Here is an 11,725-nt window from a genome sequence, read left to right on the forward strand (position 1 = left end):
AGGGCCCGGCCCCTTCCCGGCTCTTTCCTTGGGGTCTCCCTCGAGGGGCTCTTGGTACTGATTCTGGGGGTCTCCCTGGAGCCCAGTAAGGGGGGGGGGGTATTTATTTGCTCTCACTTTCTCCAGCACTTAGAGCCGCACCTCCCAGACTGCACTGGGGCCTCTCCGGGGGCGGAGCCTGACACCCATAAAACAAACCCCTGTAATGATTTCCATTTAGATTCAGTGGATAAATTTATCCCAAATGGTCAGTTTGTGCCTCTCCCTGTGTAACGGGGTCCCCTTCAGCCCTGATATTGTGGGTGCCCCCCTTTCCCTGTGGGTGCCCCCCTTTCCCTGTGGGTGCCCCCCTTTCCCTGTGGGTGCCCCCTTCCCTGTGGGTGCCCCCTTGCCCCTGTGGGTGCCCCCCTTCCCCTGTGGGTGACCCCTTCCCTGTGGGTGACCCCCTTTCCCTGTGGGACCCCTGAGAGTTTCACGTGGGGTGCCCCCTTCCCTGCTGGGGTGCCCCATTTCCCTGTGGGTGTCACCTGAGAGTTTCACGGTGGGTGCCCCCTTTATCTGTGGGGTGCCCCCTTTCCCTGTGGGTGACTCCTGAGAGTTGTGGCGTGCCCCCCTTTCCCGGTGGGTGCCCCTGAGAGTCTCCCGGTGGGCTGCCCTGAGAGTCTTCCCGGTGGCGTGCCCCTGAGAGTCTCCCGGTGGGGTGCCCCTGAGAGTCTCCCGGTGGGTGCCCCTGAGAGTCTCCCGGTGGGTGCCCCTGAGAGTCTCCCGGTGGGTGCCCCTGAGAGTTTCCCTGTGGGTGCTTTCCCGGTGGGTGCCCCTGAGGAGAGTTTCCCGGTGGCGTGCCCCAGAGAGTCTCACAGTGGTGCTTCCTTGCAGGTTCCCCGGATGAAGAGGAACGTCGCTGAGGTGCTCGAGCCGGAGGCCGGGGGGGGCCGCAGGATGAATACAGGGCAGTTCTAATCAATGAGGGGGCAATGGCTTGGTGGCGTCGGATCCCAGAAGAGTTCGGTATTAACCCTCGGGGGGCTGTGCCAGTGAAGGGGGGCAGTGCCAGCTGAGCCTGTTGGCAGTGTGTGGGCCCCTCCAAGAAGCTACAGGGGGGTGTTACTCTGCAATTCAGCGGGGACGATCCACAAGGTCCGGGTTATTTCCCCAAGAGGCAGTTCCAGCCGGTGAATCTAAGGTTAGAGGGCAACTTCCCTCAATCTGCCCCTCTCCCCGGCCTCTGCCCGCTGTGCCGGCCTCCTGCCGACTGCCCAACCTTCCATATACGACACGGGACATGGGGGCGACAGGCAGAGGGGTAAGTGCCCCGCAGATGCCCCCGAGGAGCCAGGACCGCCCTGCAGGAAGAGAGCAGGACCTCTACCGTATGGGTGAGTTGTGCCCCCTGCCATGAGCCCCTCCCCCTGTACCCCTTTTCCCTGAGCCCCTCCCCCTGTGCCCCCTTGCCCTGAGCCCCTCCCCTGTGCCCCTTGCCCTAAGCCCTTCCCCCTGTGCCCCTTTCCCTGAGCCCCTCCCCCCCTGTGCCCCTTGCCCTGAGCCCCTCCCCCTGTGCCCCTTTTCCCTGAGCCCCTTCCCCCTGTGCCCCTTGCCTAAGCCCTTCCCCCTGTGCCCTGAGCCCTCCCCTGTGCCCCACTTTCCCTGCAGCCCCTCCCCCTGTGCCCTGAGCCGCGTGCCCCCCCTGTACCCATGCTCTGTTGGTACTACCCGCCCTTGTGCCCTTTTGCCCCTGAGGCAGTTAAGTGTCCCTGAGTAGTTGTGTGGGAAACCCCTAACAAACTGTCTCTCTGGGCTCAGACCAACTGCAGGAACTGGAGCGCCTGTTTGCTGAGGATCATTACCCCGACAGTGAGAAGAGGCGCGAGATTGCCGAAATCATCGGAGTCACCCCCCAGCGCATAATGGTGATTCATTCATTGGCTTCTGCCTTCTAAAGCCTGCCTGTCTCTATGGGGGCGGAGCCTGCCTGTCTCTATGGGGGCGGAGCCTGCCTGTCTCTATGGGGGCGGAGCCTGCCTGTCTCTATGGGGGCAGCGCCTGCCTGTCTATGGGGCAGCGCCTGCCTGTCTCTATGGGGCGGAGCCTGCCTGTCTCTATGGGGCGGAGCCTGCCTGTCTCTATGGGTCGGGGTCCGCCTGTCCCTATGCCTGTCCCTATGCCTGTTCCTATGGGTCGAGGTCCGCCTGTCCCTATGACTTTCCCTATGGGTGGGGGTCCGCCTGTCTCTATGGGTGGGGGTCCGCCTGTCCCTATGGGTCAGGGGTCCGCCTGTCCCTATGACTTTCCCTATGGGTGGGGGTCCGCCTGTTCCCATGGGTCGGGGTCCGCCTGTTCCTATGGGTCGGGGTCCGCCTGTTCCTATGGGTCGGGGTCCGCCTGTTCCTATGGGTTTGGGTCCGCCTGTTCCTATGGGTTTGGGTCCGCCTGTTCCTATGGGTCGGGGTCCGCCTGTTCCCATGGGTCGGGGTCCGCCTGTTCCCATGGGTCGGGGTCCGCCTGTTCCCCATGGGTCGGGGTCCGCCTGTTCCATGGGTCGGGGGTCCGCCTGTTCCCATGGGTCGGGGTCCGCCTGTTCCCATGGGTCGGGGTCCGCCTGTTCCCATGGGTCGGGGTCCGCCTGTTCCCATGGGTCGGGGTCCGCCTGTTCCCATGGGTCGGGGTCCGCCTGTTCCTATGGGTCGGGGGTCCGTCTTTCTCTGTGGGTCGGGGTCCGCCTGTCCCCTATGGGTCGGGGTCCGCCTGTCCCTATGGGTCGGGGTCCGCCTGTCCCTATGGGGTCGGGGTCGCGCCTGTCCCTATGAGGTCGGGGTCCGCCTGTTCCATGGTCAGGGTCCGCCTGTTCCTATGGGTCGGGGTCCGCCTGTCCCTATGGGTCGGGGGTCCGCCTGTCCCTATGGGTCGGGGTCCGCCTGTTCCTATGGGTTGGGGTCCGCCTGTCCCTATGGGTCGGGGTCCGCCTGTTCCTATGGGTCGGGGTCCGCCTGTCCCTATGGGTCGGGGTCCGCCTGTTCCCATGGGTCAGGGTCCGCCTGTTCCTATGGGTTGGGGTCCACCTGAATGCAGCCGATTGGTCGAGGTTTAACCCCCATCCCCCTTATTTTGTAGGTTTGGTTTCAGAATCGCCGCGCAAAATGGCGCAAAGTGGAGAAAACGTCCATAAAGGGACCACGCAAACCGCTGTCTGCAGCCGGGATGTCTCGCCCCGAGACTGCTGTACTGACTGTCTCTTCCTCCGTTGCACTTTCCCGCCCAGAGGCGGTGTCTCTGTCCGTCACCTCGGGATTCCACACTTACGGAAGCGCTTTCCCTCCCGTGGGCGGAGTCAGGAATGGGTAAGTGGGAGGAACCCGTCGGGTTTCGCTGGGAGTTCTGTACGTACTTTCTGGCAGTGCTGCGACCTCGGGTGGGAGGAGCTTATGAGTGACTCCAGAAAGTGAAGTTGGGCCAATCAGCCCGCTGGACTGTACCACTGGGGTAAATAAGGGAGGTTATTTCTCTGTACCCCCATAGCTGTAAGGCACCCCCATATAGTACCGATGGCTGCAACACTGGCTGCTTGTAGGGAGCCCCTGGTTATTGCCCCCCGGGCCCCTCAGTGGATAAGGAGGGGGGCATTGGCTTATAAGGAGCCCCTCGTTATTGCCCCACGGGTATATGAGGGGTAAGTACAAGGGAGCAGGCAGGGAGTTGGTGCATAATGTGGGGGGGGGGGGTAAATAATTTCTTGGGCGCCCGGGATGACACTGCCCTCTGCGCCTCTGGTGGGATCAGCCGGGGTGGGGGCAAATGTCCTAATGGGCCTCTCCTGCTCCTCTTGTGGCCCCTGATAGGTTCTCATATGGTCCCTGGCTCCGCCCTGCCGACATCTCAGTCCTCTGATGGCAGCTCCCAGCACAGCGCCTCCTGCCAGTTTCCAGCAGCTCAGGTCAGTGGCACCAACCGGGGCAGATGGGTGGGGGTGAGCGGGCAGATGGGTGGGGTGAGGGGGCAGATGGGTAGGGAGGGGGGCAGATGGGTAGGGAGGGGGCAGATGGGTAGGGAGGGGCAGATGGGTAGGGAGGGGGCAGATGGGTGGGGTGAGGGGGGCAGATGGGTAGGGAGGGGCAGATGGGTAGGGAGGCGGGCAGATGGGTAGGAGGGGGCAGATGGGTGGGGTCGAGGGGGGCAGATGGGGGGCTGGTACCAATGGGCCCCATTGTGGTTGCTGCAAAACCAATAGGCTGTGACTTATTGGGACTTACCCATTAACCCTGTAAGTGCCAGTGGGGGTGACTGATAAGGGGGGGGCTGATATTGGTGGGACCCATACACCCGCTGGTACCGGTACCGTTCAGGCACCTTTAGGGGAGGCACCCATATGTACCTACTATATAATATACTGGGTGCCCGTCTCCGCCCAATCAGAAGGAAGGCTTGGTAGCTCTTGGCGCTGGTTCTTCTGGACTTGTCTGTGTTCTGATTCTTTCCTTTCTCCGGATCAGGTCTGGGATCCCCGAGTGAAGTTTGTCTCCCCCCCCTCCCAGGAGTAACCCCCCGACATTCCCCAGCCCCCCGCCTCTGCGCAGAGGGGGCTCCCAATGTCCATGGCCTTTAACCCCAGCAGTCACATGGTGCCGCTAATGCTGGACACGCCCGAGAGCACGTGCACCCCGCCCCCATCATGTGACAGCCGACATCTTCTCGTACAGCGGGCAGGAGTACGCAATCCGGTGATTTCTGGGGGTATTATCACATGTTCGGCCCAGGGGCCCCTCAGATATTCCTGTCACGGTATATTGGCTGGGAATGGATAGTGTTGCTAGGGCTTCATTAGCCTAGCAACCAGGCAGCTATTGGGAAGACTGTACCCGCTCCCCAGCCTGTACCCGCTCCCTGACTTTGTACCCGCCGCCCCCCCGGCCCTTGTACCCACTCCCTCTGCCCTGTACCCGCTCCCTCTGCCTGTTACCCGCTCCCTCTGCCCCTGTACCCGCTCCCTCTGCCCTGTACCCGCTCCCCGTCTGGCCTGTACCCTCTCTCTGCCTGTACCCTCTCCCTCTGCCCTGTACCCATCTCCCTCTGCCCTGTACCTCTCTGCCCTGTACCCGCTCCCTCTGCCCTGTACCCTCTCCCTCTGCCCTGTACCCGCTCCCTCTGCCCTGTACCCTCTCCCTCTGCCCTGTACCCGCTCCCCTCTGCCCTGTACCCGCTCCCTCTGCCCTGTACCCCTCTCTCGCCCTCTGCCCTGTACCCGCTCACTGGCCCTGTACCGCTCACTGGCCCTGTACCCGCTTCCTCTGCCTGTACCCGCTCCCTCTGCCCTGTACCCGCTCCCTCTGGCCTGTACCCACTCCCCTGCGCCTGTACCCACTCCCTCTGACCTGTACCCGCTCCCTCTTGGCCTGTACCCGCTCCCTCTGGCCTTACCCTCTGCCCTGTACCCGCTCCCTCTGCCCTGTACCCTCTCCCTCTGGCCTGTACCCCTCCCTCTGCCCTGTACCCGCTCCCTCTGCCCTGTACCCTCTCCCTCTGCCCTGTACCCGCTCCCCTCTGCCCTGTACCCACTCCCTCTGCCCTGTACCCCTGTACCCGCTCCCTCTGGCCTGTACCCGCTCCCTCTGGCCTGTACCCGCTCCCTCTGCCCTGTACCCGCTCCCTCTGCCTGTACCCGCTCCCTCTGCCCTGTACCCGCTCCCTCTGCCCTGTACCCGCTCCCTCTGCCCTGTACCGCTACCTCTGCCCTGTACCCGCTCCCTCTGCCTTGTACCCGCTCCCTCTGCCTTGTACCCGCTCCCTCTGCCCTGTACCCGCTCCCTCTGCCTTGTACCCGCTCCCTCTGCCCTGTACCCGCTCCCTCTGCCTTGTACCCGCTCCCTCTGCCCTGTACCCGCTCCCTCTGCCTTGTACCCGCTCCCTCTGCCTGTACCCGCTCCCTCTGCCCTGTACCCGCTCCCTCTGCCTTGTACCCACCCGCTCCCTCTGCCCTGTACCCGCTCCCTCTGCCTTGTACCCGCCTCCCTCTGCCCTGTACCCGCTCCCTCTGGCCCTGTACCCTTGCCCTGTACCCGCTCCCTGACTTTGTACCCAGAGACCCGAGTTGCTTGTGACGGTTTATAGTTTATTTTTGCTTGCAGGTCGCCCACCTTACAGGAGACAATGGGGGCATCTATGAGGTTTGGGGCTCAGTACTACCATCCCAGCACCCAGCCGGCAGCATTCCAGTTCCCCCAGTACTCCCAGTATTCCCAGTACCAGCGACTCCCCCGCACAGCCTTACTCCCACATCCCCTGAGGAGCCTCTTTCTTACTGTGCCAGGGGAGTAACCCCCCCAGTGTGCTGGCATACGGGGGCCCTGGAACCTTCCTGCCAGGCCGAGCCGGGGCACATACTGCTGCAGTCTGGTACAGGTAAGGATACCCTCCCCCCCCCGGGGTGCAATGGACAGATGGGGTTATACGTGAGGGGTTGGTAGAAGTCGGTACCTACAGTGCTTTCGCTCTTCTGACTGCAATTGACCCATTTAGGGGGTGGCGGGGACAGACCCCTGGGCAGCAGAGCTAACAATTAATGGCATTGTGTGTGTTTCTGCAGGTGGGATCACGTTTCATGCCTCCCCATGGAGTGACATGTACTACAGAACCCTCCCCTTCCAGCGCTCTCAAATTGGGGGTCCCTGCAACTTGGCGAGCAGCCTCTCTTTTCTCACACGGCCCCCCATCTTGCCTCAGCCCCAGAAGGCCTCAAATCCAAGCCAGGCCCCTGACGAATCAGGACGGCGCAGCCAGTAAGTTCCCCTGGTGGTTTAGGGGATCCCCTGAACCTCGTTACTGTCACAGACTTGTGCTGCTGGGGATTCACCCCATAGGCGCTGTAATGGCACAGTCCGGCCACTAGATGGCAGCATGAAATCTCCCCTTTCTCATGTTACCAAGTGCCGCTGCCATTCCTGGGCAGTTAATTAGAGCCTGAGCCTGGGTCATAACCACAAACCCACACTGAAAGGCTAAACTGGAGGAGAGTAGCAGCCGGCAATCCCCTGAAATGCCCCCATATGGTGCCCAATTACATGGCATTGTGTATAACAGTTACGCGTTGCCTGTGAGCCCCAATGCAGTTGTGTATGGAGATGATTAGGGCACACTGGGTCCCCTGTAGGGACTGGGCCGATACACAGTACCCCCAGAGTGGGGCACATATGGACACAACAGGTTTTGCGCTGTTTCTTATTTACCCTTTATTTTTGCCGTTCTTCCGTAGCGGTCTCTCCGAATGCCGTAGCGCCTGTCTGAGGAGCCGCAAGGAGAAAGCCCAGTCCTGTGGGATTCGGAACCAGAACATTGGGCGCTTATTTACGTTGTACTTATTTTGAGTGAGAGTTTTCTTTGGGTTTTTCTGTCGGGCGCCAGGAATAGGGACGTATTTTGGGTGGTGATAGCATTTGTTCAATAAAGTCACATTGTGTTTGACCCATGAGTCGCTGGGGAGTTTATTGTATTAGTTTGGAGGGAGTGGATTCCGGGTCGGTCCGAAAGTCTGAAGGGGATCCAGGATCATGTTTCCTCCTACTTACCCGCCCATTACTGCCCCAGTGCTCCAGGCTGGGGCAAAGAAGTCCCTAATATACTGGGGGGGGGGGGGTATATACTGTACTGTTGGTGCTTATATATCCCTCCCCACCATGGCTCTTGAGATAGGGAGATGCCCCCCTGCAACATTTGCTGAGATCAGCCCCCACTTCCACTGCTTGTTAAGGAAACACAGCTGCATCCTGTGCAGCAATCTCACTGGCACGTCGGGAGTTAATGAAGTTCTCATTGGACCTTTCTGCAGAGATCTTACTGGCATGTCGGGAGTTAATGAAGTTCTCATTGGACCTTTCTGCAGAGATCTTACTGGCATGTCGGGAGTTAATGAAGTTCTCATTGGACCTTTCTGCAGAGATCTTACTGGCATGTCGGGAGTTAATGAAGTCTCATTGGACCTTTCTGCAGAGATGATCTTACTGGACATGTCGGGGTTAATGAAGCTCTCATTGGACCTTTCTGCAGAGATCTTACTGGCATGTCGGAGTTAATGAAGTTCTCATTGGACCTTTCTGCAGAGATCTTACTGGCATGTCGGGAGTTAATGAAGCCTTCTCTCATTGGACCTTTCTGCAGAGATCTTTACTGGCAATGTCGGGGTTAATGAAGTTCTCATTTGGACCTTCTGCAGAGATCTTACTGCATGCTCGGGAAGTTAATGAAGTTTTCAGAAGAACTGATGAACCTGAGATCAGGAACCCAAGCGCAGGATGAGCACAGTTGAGGGGTTAAGCCCCTATTATTGTCAGTGCTGGGCAGCAGGGGGGCACAATACTGGGCAATAACCCCTGGGACTGTGTGTGTGTTGCCCCCAGGGCACAATAGAGCCCTGACAGCTCTGTTGGTCGGGGCAGTTGCACGTCAGCAGGGTGGTTCCCTCTCTTTGCGCTGATTGGACGCATTTGGGGCACTAACCAAGTACATTTGCCATTCATTATTCCTTAGGAGCTTACCGGAGCCCAGTTAAACTGTCAGCTCTGACTGCCAAACGGCTACTTCCCCCCCCCCCCCCAGGAACTATACTGTGCTCTTGGGTTGCGGAATGGGGTCACTAATTGGGGTGCAAAGGGGCCGCTCCTCCTTACAGAGACACAGGAGCCCCACATATAAAGGGGGGCAGTAAGGTGGGCTGGGGCCATTAGGGCACAGGTCTCCCCTGTATTCTTTTCCCCCTTTTCTATCATAGAGAATAAACCATGATCCTGGCTCCTCAGACTGAATCGCCCCTACAGAAACAGCGGGTTTGGGGGACATTGAGAGGCGAACAACACTCCCCGGGGAATGTTTACACCCACATGTGAAGTCTGACAACAAGAAATTAACCCTTCCCTCGCTGATCAGCCCTGTAACGATGCCAGGTAGAGCTCGGCAGAGCCATCAGCCATAGCTGTGGTACAGCGTGCACATACACACTGGGAAGGCACTGACATTGCTCTGCCCACTCTTCAAGCCCCAGGGCACAGACTGGACCTCTTCCCTGCAGTACCCACAGCCCACCTGGGGGCCCCAGCCTTGGGCACTAACACTGCAGGCTGTCGGGACAAGTCAGAGCCTTGCAAAAAATATTGGCATAAGCAGCTCATAATGAGAAATGTGTGGCAAGCAACTTGCCTGGCCAGGGGGGGGGTAAGTACGTTTAACCTGCACTGCTGCAAATACAGCCACAGTCATTCTTCCCTGAGGCAGCCGCTTTTCTGTCCGTCACAGGCAGCGTCGACACCTTCCTGAATGATCAAATCTCTGCAGTTTGTTTTCTGATCTGCGCTTTATGTTGTTGCATTCATTCTCAGTCACCTTTTTTGCCATCACACGGAGTCGCTTTACTGCATTACAGTTCACTCTTTCCATCGCACGGAGTCGCTATACATGCATTACACAGTCATTTTTTTTCATTGTCTGTGTGTGCCTACTCTAACCTCCCTACCCTGCCCTGGGTGCCATACTCTGCCTGCCCTTGCTGCCTGTGGTGCCATACTCTTATGCTGTCCTACCCGCCTGTGTGTGCCATACTCTGCCTGCCCTATTGCTGCTCTGTGTGGTGCCATTACTCTCCATGCCCTACCCTGCCTGTGTGTGCCATACTCTGCCTGCCCTTATGCTGCCAGTGTGTTGCCATTGACTCTGCCGCCCTACCCCTGCCTGTGTGCCATCACTTAGCCTGCCCTATGCTGCTGTGTGTTGCCCAACCTCTGCCTGCCCTATGCTGCCGTGGTGCCATACTCTGCCTCCTTATGCCTGCCTGTGATGGTGGCATACTCTGCCTGCCCGTTGCTGCCTGTCGTAGTGCCAACTCTGCCTGCCCTAGGTGCCTGCCTGTGTGTTGCCATACTCTTGCCTGTCCTATGCTGCCTGTGTGCCATACTCCTACCTGCCCATGCTGCCTGTGTGGTGCCATACTCTGCGCCCATTACCCTGCCTGGTGTGCCCATTACCTGCCTGCCCTATGCTGCCTGTGTTACCATACATCTGCCTTGCCCTTATGCTGCCTGTTGTGCCATACTCTTACCTGCCCTACCCTACCTGTTGTGTGTGCCATTACTCTGCCTGCCCTATGCCACCAGTGTGTGCATTACTCTGCCTGCCCCTATGCTGCCTGTGTGTGCCATACTCTTACCATGCCCTATGCACCTGTGTGCCATACTCGCCTCGCCCTATGCTTGCCTGTGTGCCATACTCTGCCTTTTTGCCCCTATGCGCCTGTGTGGCCATACTCTACCTCTGCCCTACCTGCCTTGTGCTGCTCATACTCTGCCTGCCCTATGCTTGCCTGTGTGTGCCGTACTCTACCTGCCCTACCTGCCTGTGTTCCATACTCTACCTGCCCTTATGCTGCCAGTGTGCCATACTCTGCCTGCCCTACTCCTAGCCTGTGTGTGCCATTACTCGCGCCCTTTGCTGCCTGTGTGTGCCATACTCTGCCTGCCTATGCTTGCCATGTGTGCCATACTCTGCCTGCCTATGCTGCTGGTGGATAACTCTGCCTGCCCTATGCTGAAAGTGTTGCCTTTACTCTACCTTGCCCTATTGCTGCCTGGTGTGCCTACTCTGCCTGCCCTATGCTGCCTGTGTGTGCCATACTCTGGCCTGTCCTATGCTGCCCCCTGTGTGTGCCACATCTACCTGCCCTATTGCTGACCTGTGTTGTGCCATACTCTGCCTGCCCTACCCTGCCTGTGTGTGCCATTACTCTGCCTGCCCTACCTGGCCATGTGTGTACCATAGCGCTGCCTTGCCCTATGCTAGCGGTGCCATATCACTGCCCTATGCTGCCTGTGTGTTCATACTTCTGCCTGCCCTACCCTGCCTGTTGTGTGCCATTATCTCTGCCTGCCTACCCTGCCTGGTGTGTACATGACTCTGCCTTTCCCTATGCTGCCTGTGTGTGCATTACTTCTAGCGCCCTACCCTGCCTGTGTTGCCAATACTCTGCCTGCCCTATGCTGCTGTGTGGGCCATACTCTACCTGCCCTTACCCGCCTGTGTGGCCATCTCTGCTGCCCTATGCCACCAGTGTTTCCCTACTCGCCTGCCCTATGCTGTGTGTGATGTCCCTATCTGCCTGTCCCTATGCTGCTGTGTGTGCCATTCTCTGCCTGCCCTACTCCTGCCTGTGTGTGCCATACTCTGCCTGCCCTAATGTGCCTGTGTGTTGCCTATTACTCTGCCTTTGCCCTTACTCTCCTTGTCGTGTGCATTAACTCTGCCTGCCCTACCCTGCCTGTGTGTGCCATACTCTCCTCCCTATGCTGCGTGTGTGTCCCCAGACTCTGCCTGCCTATCTGCCTGTGTGTGCCATTACTCTGCCTGCCTATGCTGCCTGTTGTGTGACCATTAGCTCTGGCCTGCCCTTACCCTGCCTGTGTGTGCCATACTCTGCCTTGCCCATATCTGCCTGTTGTGCCCATACTCTGCTGGCCCTACCCTGCCTGTGTGTGCCATACTCTGGCTCCCTATGCTGTCTGTGTGTGACGTATCCTCACAGTTGAGCACAACCATTTGGTTTTCTTACTACCACCATTAATGTGGGTGTGGTCATAAAAGCTTTGAGATAACATTGGTTGGTTTGAAAGTGGTGCAGTTTAAAAAAAGGGGAGTGGGTCTTTCCATTACGGCCTCCCACCATGTAGGACCAAAAAAATCCTGGCCCTCGGTACCACAG

The 11,725-nt window shown here is 58.9% G+C and overlaps 1 pseudogene; it reads left to right on the forward strand.

Annotated features, from left to right (window-relative positions):
• Window positions 1-941: 941 nt before the first annotated feature.
• On the forward strand, window positions 942-6,746 carry LOC116412123 (annotated as a pseudogene).
• The last annotated feature ends 4,979 nt before the right edge of the window (window positions 6,747-11,725 follow it).

Source organism: Xenopus tropicalis, chromosome 7 (genome assembly GCF_000004195.4).
Source record: "Xenopus tropicalis strain Nigerian chromosome 7, UCB_Xtro_10.0, whole genome shotgun sequence".
NCBI classification, from domain to species: Eukaryota; Metazoa; Chordata; class Amphibia; order Anura; family Pipidae; genus Xenopus; species Xenopus tropicalis.